Below are 11,368 nucleotides of genomic sequence, written 5' to 3' on the forward strand. Positions count from 1 at the left end.
TTATTGACTTCCATAGAGTCCTCTGTTCTCCTATTCTTTCCAATACCTCTTCATTTCTAACCTTTTCTACCCACGATATCCTCATCATCCGCCTATAACACCACATTTCGAAGGCTTCTAACCTTTTCTTTTCCGCCGCGCCCACTATCCATGTTTCGCACCCGTACAACGACGCGCTCCAAACACACCTACAACAATATTTTTCGAATTTCTAAACTAACTGACTTCTTTTTATTAAAGGCGACTCGACCCTGCGCTATCCTGTGCTTTATATCCCTACTACTCTTTCCGTCCTGACTTATCTGACTTCCTATATATATCTAAAATCAGCCACTTCTTCTAATTTTTCGTCTCCTATCCTTATATTCGCTCATTCCCTACTTTTTCTTCCCTTGCATATCAGTATTTTAGTTTTACTTTTATTTATTTTCACACAGTACTGATCTGTCAGTACCGCTTCCATTTTATTTAAAGCTATCTATAGGCCCTCCTTGCTAGATGTTAATACTGCTAAATCATTAGCAAATCTAAGCATACTAATCATTTGCCCCTGTATATCTATCCCTAAAGTTGTACTGTCTGTAATGATGTTGATCGCGTCCTCGATGTATGTAGATTGGAAAAGTAGCGGTGACAGTGTGCATCCCTGATTGACTCCTATTGTCTATCATTAACAAAACTAGTAGTTATATTAAGTACATATACCTTACGAATTAGTACCCAGAAGACAATTAATAATGAACAGTAATGAAATATCCTTTTTTATCATATGAATCTCCGGGAAAATATGAGAATATTTCGGTGAAAGTCAGAAAATAAAAAGAAATTCTTTGCAAAAAAAAGTATGAATAAACAGTACGTTATATTTGCTCTTTTTGGACGCTCCAATCCAGATATAACTAATAAATAAAGCATGTTATAAAAATTTTATGTTCCATAAGAATGTACTTTTGATATGGTACGTTATAAGCGTGAGTCTGTAATATACGTGTACGTTATAAGTGAGTTTCACTGTAGGTAGGTATATGGAAAAGTACATTACGAGTAAACCATCTGAAGTTTTAATGAACAACCCCGTTCAGATCAATCATCGTTATTTATGAGAACGTCGATAGTCGTGTAGTTTAATCTAGTTTTAAATTGGCATCACACAAGAATGTATCGATGTGTGTACCTGCGCTGCATGTGTGTGTGTGCAAATCTGTATGTACCCTTCGACGGACGGGGACGAGACGCAGTTGAGCAATATGGACGTTCATGCAGAATGCAAATTTAACGAGTTTCTTTGGGCCACCCGGCATAATGAAACGAGCGCCACAAGGCCATAAAGAAAGTTTACACGAACTGATAACAACTAACAGAGAAGTAAAGGCCTAATGTATCAGGCCGGTCGCGGTCGCGCTGCGTTTTAAATTAAAAACTTGTGACTAAGCACCCGGCCGATGCGACCTCTGAATTAAACCGAAGCTCGGAAAGACTCACGAGCAACGAGCGCAACCCGCCGCTCTCTCGAGCTCCACGTTCAAGTAATGAACGCTATGTAACCTATCAGGAGGCTGGCTTGTTCGCGAAATTATGTTTATGTGTTGTTAATATATTCATACGAGAACGACGTAGGAGGCGAGAATGTGTTTTGCAGCGCCTTATTGTGTCACCCCCGGATCCGCGGACCTCTGTTTACCGATGCAACCATCGGCCGACATCTCGACTATACAAAACAAAAAGAGAAAAAACCGATCGAAGACACGTTCATCGTGCCAGTGCAGTTTTTTGAAGTTTTTACGTCGTTGCAATGGATATGTTAGGTATAATCTTTACAAAAACATAAATGTGAAGTTCGGTAGAAACGATGAACGGGGTAGTCGGCATTGCCGAAATGAAAGTTGACATCTGAACTGTACAAGGGCGGGCTGAAAAGTTCGTAGGCTGACCCATATATGGCTCTACTAGTATCAAATCCATATGATTTTTAGTTAGCCCTAAACTTCAAAAGACACGTGTATAAATTTGACAGCTGTTGCACTATTAGTATCCGAGTTATAGCATTTTTAGTGAAAGAACTTTTGCTGTTTGAAAAAGAAACTGCTATTTCATCAAGACAATGCACCGTGTCACAAATCAATGAAATCGATGGTAAAATTCCATGAATTGGGCTTCGAATTGCTTCCGCATCCACCGTACTCTCCAGATCTGCCTCCCAGCGACTTATTTCTGTTCTCAGACCTCAAGAGGATGCTCGCTAGTTCAAGGTCACAATTGTAACAAATTGAAATGGACTGTAATTGCCGAAATTGAAGCCCATTTTGACGCGAAAGACAACTATCATAAAAATTGTATCAAAAAATTGTCTGCCGCTTTAATCGTTGTATTGCCCTCGAAGGGAACTATATTGAAAAATAAAATCAAATTCTATCAAAAAAAAATTTTTTTCTATACTACCCTGCGATGTTTTTAGCCCGCCTGTTACGTACTGAACTTGACTCCTTGACTCCCCAAGCTATTATCGTATTTTCTTTATTTAAAGTGAGTTCATTGTGCGTTTTGATTAATTCGTATAAGCAATGTAAACGTAAACGTAATCTCTCAAATATTTAAAAGTATCAGTGTGTCTACAAAAATAAATTGCGCTGAGAACATTTACTTACAATTGCTTGAACAAAAAAAAACATAGACAAAACAAATTTTATCGTTGTGAACCAAACGTTCGGCTACGCCACGAAAAAGGATTCAAAAAATGTTTTCTCTTCACATCCCTTTTCGCCGTTCTGTTCTCGTCGTCCAGAATTGTGCAGCGTAACGTACGTAAAAATCCCGTGGGACTTTAGCGGGACGTTCCACGTGTTATATCGTATGTTTGTTTTCCATTTTAGTTTTCACTTAAGCTTTATGAGATTAAAGAAGCCTTTGGTGATTCACAAAATACCAACTGTTTTTAAAAGTCCTCGCAATGCCCAACACGTTATCCGTCATCAGGGTTAATATGTACTCACGATTAGAGTATAATCAAATAATAGAAGCAACGTTATGTTACAATAAAAACAGAATAGCAAAAATATTTTATACAGTATTTAGAGTAATTCTACGTCATAACAAAGTCTGTGTAAGGAATTACGACAGACAAATGCATCGTGAACTTCAAAATGGCTATGCCAAAGCTTAACGTCACACTGAACGATTAATTAAAATATCAAGAGCTCTTGAATAAATTAAGTTGACTTTCCAAATGCTTGAAATTTAAACACCTGACATCAACTTGGTTTGATTTTAAAACAAATCAAATTAAAAAGCTCTACTCCTATCAGATCGTGTAAAAGCTAATCATGTATAATCACACGTTTTGGTCCATAATCATATAGCAAAGTGTATAGCGCTATGTGAAAGCACTAAAAAAAATAGTGTCGATATCGTGGTATCGTATCGAGAATATCGAAAAATTCAAAAAGAGATTACTTAATCAAAACGAAGAGAAATCAAATAACGCTACGAAACCTTTATTGGAACGCTGGACCTATACTCACACTTGATTTTATTTTTCTCTAATTGAATACCTAAACAATTACCGGTACGAAAAAGGGTTGCCGCATGAGTTAAGACTAAATCGACCTTGTTATGTCGCGCTTATGAGAAATGATACAATATCAAGATCAACAAGTCAGGGTTGCTTGCTCAAGATCTCGAATAAGGGCTTCCGGCGCTCAATAATAAATTAAATCGTATCAAAATTACATAAACATAAATAAAAATATGCATATAAAATAAACAGATAATTCTGTTGGAGCGCTTTTTATAGTTTAATATCATATTATTTTCATCTACTTTATACTACTACCTATACAAGAATTAGGTATAGTTGGGACGTTCAAACTGTCACATTTCTTAACTTATTAACTAGACTAGAGCGGTTGCTGACAGAACGCCTACTTTTACACACGGCGGACGTTGTAGTGAATATCGTAAACAGAGAAAAGAGATGTCAGGTAGGAATTGCAGCGGACACTAATAAAGAAACATTACACCGATTAATGTGCAACAGAAAGAGAAGCAGACAAGCAAAATTTGAGCATGTTACCAGCATCGGACATCAAAGAAAGTTCAACGTTCTCAGGAATTGAGAAATGCAAAGATCGTTGTTTAAAGGTATAATTTCAAACAGACAGTTACAAAACCAATCTTGATTTTTTGCGTACCTAAACAACCCCTGCACCGGTTACTATTATTCGGTTATCTCTTTTCACTCTATCTGTACTACCCATGAAGTATTCCCTAAATTAACAAGGACGTGTTCAAGACGCAGCAGTTCCAAGTGGAAACAAGAAAGAAAATTCGTCCATTCTTAAAGATAATGCCTTCCTATTATTGTTTCCCCGCGCATGGTAACAATGTCCAATCGTTAATATTTCCATAGAAAACAAACGAAGAAGAAGATTGACTTGTGTGTTTGAGTTTGTTTTAAAGGAACGCGCATTATAAATAAGAGGACGCGACGGAACGAGTCGCGTATTCGAAATACGAATTATTCCAAGTTCAAGGAATAATAAAATCTAACGAGATCGTGCTCTGGCCCGTTTCTTGGCCTGGTCTCTTCCTGTTACGATATGTGCAAGTGCTTTACGGTCATAACAGGCATACATTGTACATATCTAAAAGAGCGACCGTATAAACTACGGTTTAACTGATGACATAAATGTCATATAAGGAAGCCCGATAGAATTACGTTCTTTATAATTCCGTGAATTGGATGGACGCGACGCGCGTTATACAGCAATATTTTCTGTTTTTGCCGATGTGGTATTTCTGTTAGTGCGCGCCGTGAAACTGCAACTATTTAAATTAGCGCGTATTTGGCCGTTGTTGTGCGTATTTTATTTTTCACAGAGCGCACAAACAATAAATCGCATTAATTGCCGGTTAGGCCGTATAAGAAAATATTACCCAGTTTGCTGGAAACACACAACTGTCCACATATCTATACACATGTCCGTCCGTCTATGTTTGTGCGAGTATGTCAATTAATAAGAAAGTATCACGTAACTTATATAATAAGTAGTTAGGCACACATGGGCATCTAGATCTGCCGAAGCATTTGTCACATTTTTTGTATTAGAGTTCGCTTACCAGTTCAACGAGTACTTAGCAATTATGTATAAGGATAAGGATAATTTATTAAAACAAAAATAATGGGAGCAATAGAGGTATTATCAGATTTACTGATACATATGAATTTTGACTAGGATTTGGTATTGAAAACCTGGTCTAAAAATTAATCAGCTAATAAAGCTGCACAAGGTCGAATGATGGATATTAACTTTTGGCTAAAGGCTTCTTGAATTGGTAAAGTTTTCATGCGAATTTTGTAAATTCGATTGTTTTCCAACTGTAAATCACAACGTAGTGTAACCCAGCTTGCTCTAGTTTTAAGGAAATGAGAAGATTAATTCAGAATACGAAAGGGTGGAAGTGCATGTACAACTAGTCTTAGGACTGACGACCTTATGATGATTAGTTACAATTTACTTGAATGTGAAACTCACAAAAGGAACAATATTTGAGGGAAGAGAAGGAGCAACTGTCACCCACCAACACCTTATATAAATCATGCATCATCCTCAGGTACATAAACCAGGAATCATTTAATGTTTTATGACCATTTGAACCTTCAGCTTTGAATGTGTATGTTTTTAACGGCAAAGATTCTAAGAATTTCACCCCCTTTAGAAATTTTTTTCGCCAAAGGAGAAAGTCGGAGTACCAGTTTTTACCAGTGTAAGTACATTCTAAGAGAGTGACTTAACTGACTCGCCGAGAGAGTACCAACCAACCGACCAATTGTTACCGCCAAATTCATTTTTGTATATAGTTCTGTATATATTTTATTTAATATATAGTGATTATCTTTAATTAGAGACATCACATTCGGAAATTATTGAAGTGACCCATTACCTATTAAGTTTACACTTTCGATAATTTACGAAAAAACAAACCTAATCAACCAGGATAATTAATTTAAACTTGAAAATCGCCGAGACAGAGCTATGATGATAATGTACTATTTTTATGATGATTTTTGCAAAAACATGTTTCCAATTCTGCCACAATTAATATTCCAAAAGGATTAAGGGATAGGAAGATAGAACCAGAGATGGTGTCAACACTGGATTTACGTATTAGGTATAGGTATAGGTACCCATTTAAAACTCCAAAATGCACTAATTAAATACGAACACCAATAGCTCAATTAAACCAATTAAAAGCTCTGTGTATAAATTAAGTTATTTAGAAGAAGAGAAATAATTACTTTTGTATGTATACTTTCATAAAAAAAATTAACAAATAATAAAATTGCAATTTCACGTCCCAGATAATTCCGTTTGTGAATTATCTTTATTTCGTATCTACCATTTCCTGTTTTATACTACGCTAACGTTAGCATTTTCGGGATCATGATTACAACAAGGAACACACAAAAAGGCGAAACGACCAACGAATGGACGAATGAATAAGAAAGCGAATGCGACAAGCACGGGCGCATTTTACTCTCTTATTACGGATTAAAATCCATTCGAATATTGTATGAATTGGTCCGCAGTGGATAGAATTGCCCGTTCCAATCCTCTAATGACAATTGGCTGACGTGAAAGGGTTGTCCGACCTGCCTAATGCATAACTTAAATCTGCACCCTCTCGTATCCCCCTGTCTCTCTCTATCCCAGTATGTCGCTAAAGCAAATGAAATTGACGTCGCATACGAGGTTTGTTCAAAAAGTATTGCGAATTTTGAATTTCCACGGGTTACATATATTCGATTTGTGGCACATGGTGAAGCTATCTTGGACCGAAGCAACGTTTATCGGTCGTACAAAATGTTCACAGAGGGCCGAAAATATGTGAACGACGAAGAGCGTGCCGGACGCCCGAGCATGAAGTGAAGAAAATAGTATTGGCCAATCGTCGAATCACCGTTAGAGAAGTTGCTGAGGACCTAAAAATATCGATTGGCTCCTGCGATTCGATTTTTCCCAATTATTTGGACATGAGACGGGTCATCGCGAAATTCGTACCAAAATTGCTCAATTTCGACCAAAAACACCTTCGCATTAACATTGCTAAGGAGTTGTTGGACTCCGTCCGAGACGACATAAATTTGCTCTAGAGGGTCATAACTGGTAACGAATCGTCTGCTTATGGTTACGTGCAAGTTATACGCAATTTGTGCGAAGCAATTCGCCAAAAATGTCCCGAATTGTGGTGATACTTTCTGAAGAAACCTTGTACATGCGAATTCGCATCGACTATGGCCACGACGCCGCCGTTGGATGGACGCTATTAATTCAATTCAAAGGACGCGGTCGTCGTTACTACCCTGTACCAAAATTTAGAGTTAATAGCGATGCAAAAGGCTTCCTCGGCAATGCGATTAAACACAATCAAAAATGTAATGTCTGGAATAAAGGGCATGGCTGTTACATTACATACACCGTTATTCGATGTTAGACAACTACGTCTAGAGAAATAGACGAAAAGGAAAGGTTACTATTAGAAATTAATGCACATTTAATACATATTATTAGCTATAACAGACTATACAACCAACTATACACTCGAATACAGACATTTAGACCCACCCAATCGCTTATTTCTACTTCTAATTAGTCAAAATTTTCAGTTACAGATTCTGATTAAATAATAATATATTCGGTATCGAAAGTGGGCCTATTACACAATTCGATCTTCTTTGAGAATATTTTATTTAAGTCATTACCAAAAACCAGGGATTAACTAAAGAAGCTCGCTACTCGTGTTAGCAAGAGCTTAGGAAGCAACTCCACCCGTCAAAGGTCTTTACACCTAAATCAGAACAGCACCAATTCACCTGCTGGCCGCGAAACTATTTACCAATTAACTAAACTATTGTCAAATTATTCACAGGATCAAAAATCCCCCCAAATTTTTTCATCTCATAAAATAAGATATAATTCATGTATTACGACAAAAATAATCCATTATAAAGTCGTCAGTCTTAAGACTGGTTGGACACGCACTTGCACTCTTTCCTATCCTGAGTTAATCTTTGCATTTCCCTACAATTAGAACAACCCACATCCCTAACTATTTGCGAATAGTAATCTAATGTAATGCCTGAGAAGGTGTCCTACCAACCTATCTCGTCTATTTCTTATTAACATCCATAGAGTCCTCTGTTTTCCTATTCTTTCTAATACCTCTTCATTTCTAACCTTCTCTATCCACGGTATCCTCATCATTCGCCTGTATATTATATTATTAATTTATTAATCTAACAATAAAAGCTAAAAATGATAAATCTACACATGTTAGCTGCAAAAAGCTAATATCTAAATTATGTTATTAATGATACCAATATCACAATAATTCAATTCGGATGGGTTTGTTAAGTAAAACAGGCTATTTAAGAGATTGGTACTTTATTGGCAGAGATCCAATTGAATGATAAATTGACTGCACGGTAAAATCAAGTGGAAAATGTTTTCTTATGCCGCATGAACGGATTATACGAGGATTATTTACTCAAAGCCAATTATTTCTGAAAACTCGCCTGTTATGAACTCAACGTGAATTCATAACACGAGCGAGAAATTGAGTAAAGATTGAAATGTTTTGTAAACATAGCAGACGTACGTATGCATGTACAGATTTCTGGATTTCATCCGCTCCGAACGGACTACAGAACATTAGCTGGACCCCACGATAAATACGAAAAAACATGAATGAACTAATCACCTATAATACCACTACTGACTACATCGAAATAAATATTTGATTCTGACTGCTCGTACTTCGTGATCCAATCCTTATTGCAGAACAGCCTTAAAAATCACTACTACTATCATAGGTAAGAGTTATGGATAAACATACCATGTGACCTTATTTTCTTTTTTAAACCTTATTGATAATTATTCTCCGGATTGAGTTGCTACGGTCTAGTTTATGAGCTACCAGACGTCCGTTTTCCGCTGAGGAAGAGATCTCCAATGACATCAACGAAATCTTTTTGGTAAAGGTTCACCAAAATATGTATGTATATCAGTCACCCCACTGAGGATGTCTTCGACAGCAGAAGATAACACGCCTGGTAGTTCAAGGCAAATTAGACCACAATAATTCAACTCGAAGAATATTTCATCTAGTAACATCAGTCGTAAAAGTTTACATGGTACTTTTAGTTAGTAGTATTGATTTTTTTTTAAAGGGGCGCCCCAGAAAAAAAGAATTGGGGGGGGCATACCCCTTAAGTACCTACCCCTTGTTAAAATTGAGCGAAATGATCACGGGGTCCAGTTAAGATTGTTTCAATCGGGTACAACCGGAAAAGCAAAGCATGTGTAAATTATTCGTTTTGCCAGAAGAAATACAAGATCTTTATTTCTCGTTTATCTAAATAGTACATTAATGTTTGGCGGCTTTTTTCAACAAATGATGGAACTGTGCCGTTGCATATGTTTACCACCGATGCGATGGGTAAGGAACATCTGTGGTAGAAAAGCATTTTACAACCTATTTTGGGCCACTTACTGGAGCCGATTTTTATTTCATGTTTTCAGTTGCTTCTTCTCATTTAAACTGAATATCTAATTATAACGACGACTTTGGTAAAGGGAAAGAACTATTGAGGAGTAACTAATCGCTTCAAAAATTGAGCAACTCATACTTTAATTTCTTTGTAGGCACCTCATTAGCCGGTTTTTTAATTTACTTTACCGCATACTTTCACAAACGTTTTAGGTTTAGTAGGAAAATGGGAGTTACAGAAAATGTAAAATAAAAATGGTTTGTGTCCACTTACATCTAAAAAGTTCGTTTCATCTCCAATCACACAGGACATCTTGAGGGCTAGTCTGTACTAACTGGCAGGCTGAAACAAAAGAACAAGATGAGATACGTATAAAATTTAAGTAGGTACTAGGTACATTATAATAAAAATCCTCGCCTTTACATTAAATTATGACTTACTAGTGACCCGCCCCAGCTTCGTACGGGTGCAATACTGATACTAAATATATTTTTGTTTTGTTTAGATTATTGTCGAAAAGGGGAAATCTTCAAAAGATACCCCCTGAACATACTAAATATACTACAGAATGTCTTTATATACAACATTCACAGTGTTTTTGTCATTAGAAAATACAAACCGGCCTCCCGGTCGGTACCGCCGCAAACGCTATGTCCCTGCATTTTAAATCTGTAATGTCTTCGAAAATATTCATTTAAATTACATGCTGTAAAGGGCCATATTGATCTAAATTAAATGTACAATGTATTTAAGGTACTTAATTGGATAAGAATTAATGCTGTATTGCCTACAATCGCTTCGTAAATAAGTCATTATTTCTCATAAAAAGTAAAGGATAAAAATGGTTATTGTGGGTTATCCCTAAGAGATAGACGTATACCATCACGGACTTTTTTGTAGACCCTTTTAAGATGTACAATATTGTAGTACATTATTTTGATCTGTCTCGTAGGGTTCAGCCAGCGTTTGCAATGTAAGCGCAAAAAATGTGTTTATTTACGACATCACATTAGAAACCTCTAAAATCATCAGTGTTTCCCTACTGTATTATGCATGTATTATACATATAAACCTTCCTCTTGAATCACTCTATCTTTTAAAAGAAAACGCATCAAAATCCGTAGCGTAGTTTTAAAGATTTAAGCATACATAGGGACAGACAGCGGGAAAGCGACTTTGTTTTATACTATGTAGTGATTAATAATTAAGTTAAATTAGAATATAATAAGTATAATTCAGAACCATTAACATATATACATTTAAATATTATACAGGATTTCTCGAAGTATTTTGTTGAAATGAGGATGATTAATAGATTGAGAAAGAACAATATCCAGTTGAGTTTTTGTAGCATCAATATCAACAGTCTACATATGTAGGTAAATCGTTTGCAAAACATGCGTTTTACATTAGGATAATTTAACTGGCCGTAATTACTTGGTGGTTTTCACATAAAATAATGCTTTTAGTTGCCATTGTACCAGAAACTCCAACTGTCCATTAAAATGTCGAAGTAATTTTCGTCAGGTAATAACTCGAAATGACAGAATGTATTTACCTACTTAGTTGACAAAATAACTGAACCTGATATGATAAATACATTGTACAATTTATGTAAAATCTCTAATGAGACTTAGAGTTAGAGGCTTATTCACAAAATATCTATCTATACTTATTTTCGTACAATAGCAAAAGTATTTTTTTATTTATAAGCAAAAAGTAACTGCTCAAAAAAGTGATTTCTTGACATAAATTAATGCATAATGTGCCCAAAGAGCTTTTTATAAAAATAATATAAGAAATAATAATATAAGAACTTGT

Source organism: Agrilus planipennis, unplaced genomic scaffold (genome assembly GCF_000699045.2).
Source record: "Agrilus planipennis isolate EAB-ADULT unplaced genomic scaffold, Apla_2.0 scaffold117, whole genome shotgun sequence".
Taxonomy (NCBI): Eukaryota; Metazoa; Arthropoda; class Insecta; order Coleoptera; family Buprestidae; genus Agrilus; species Agrilus planipennis.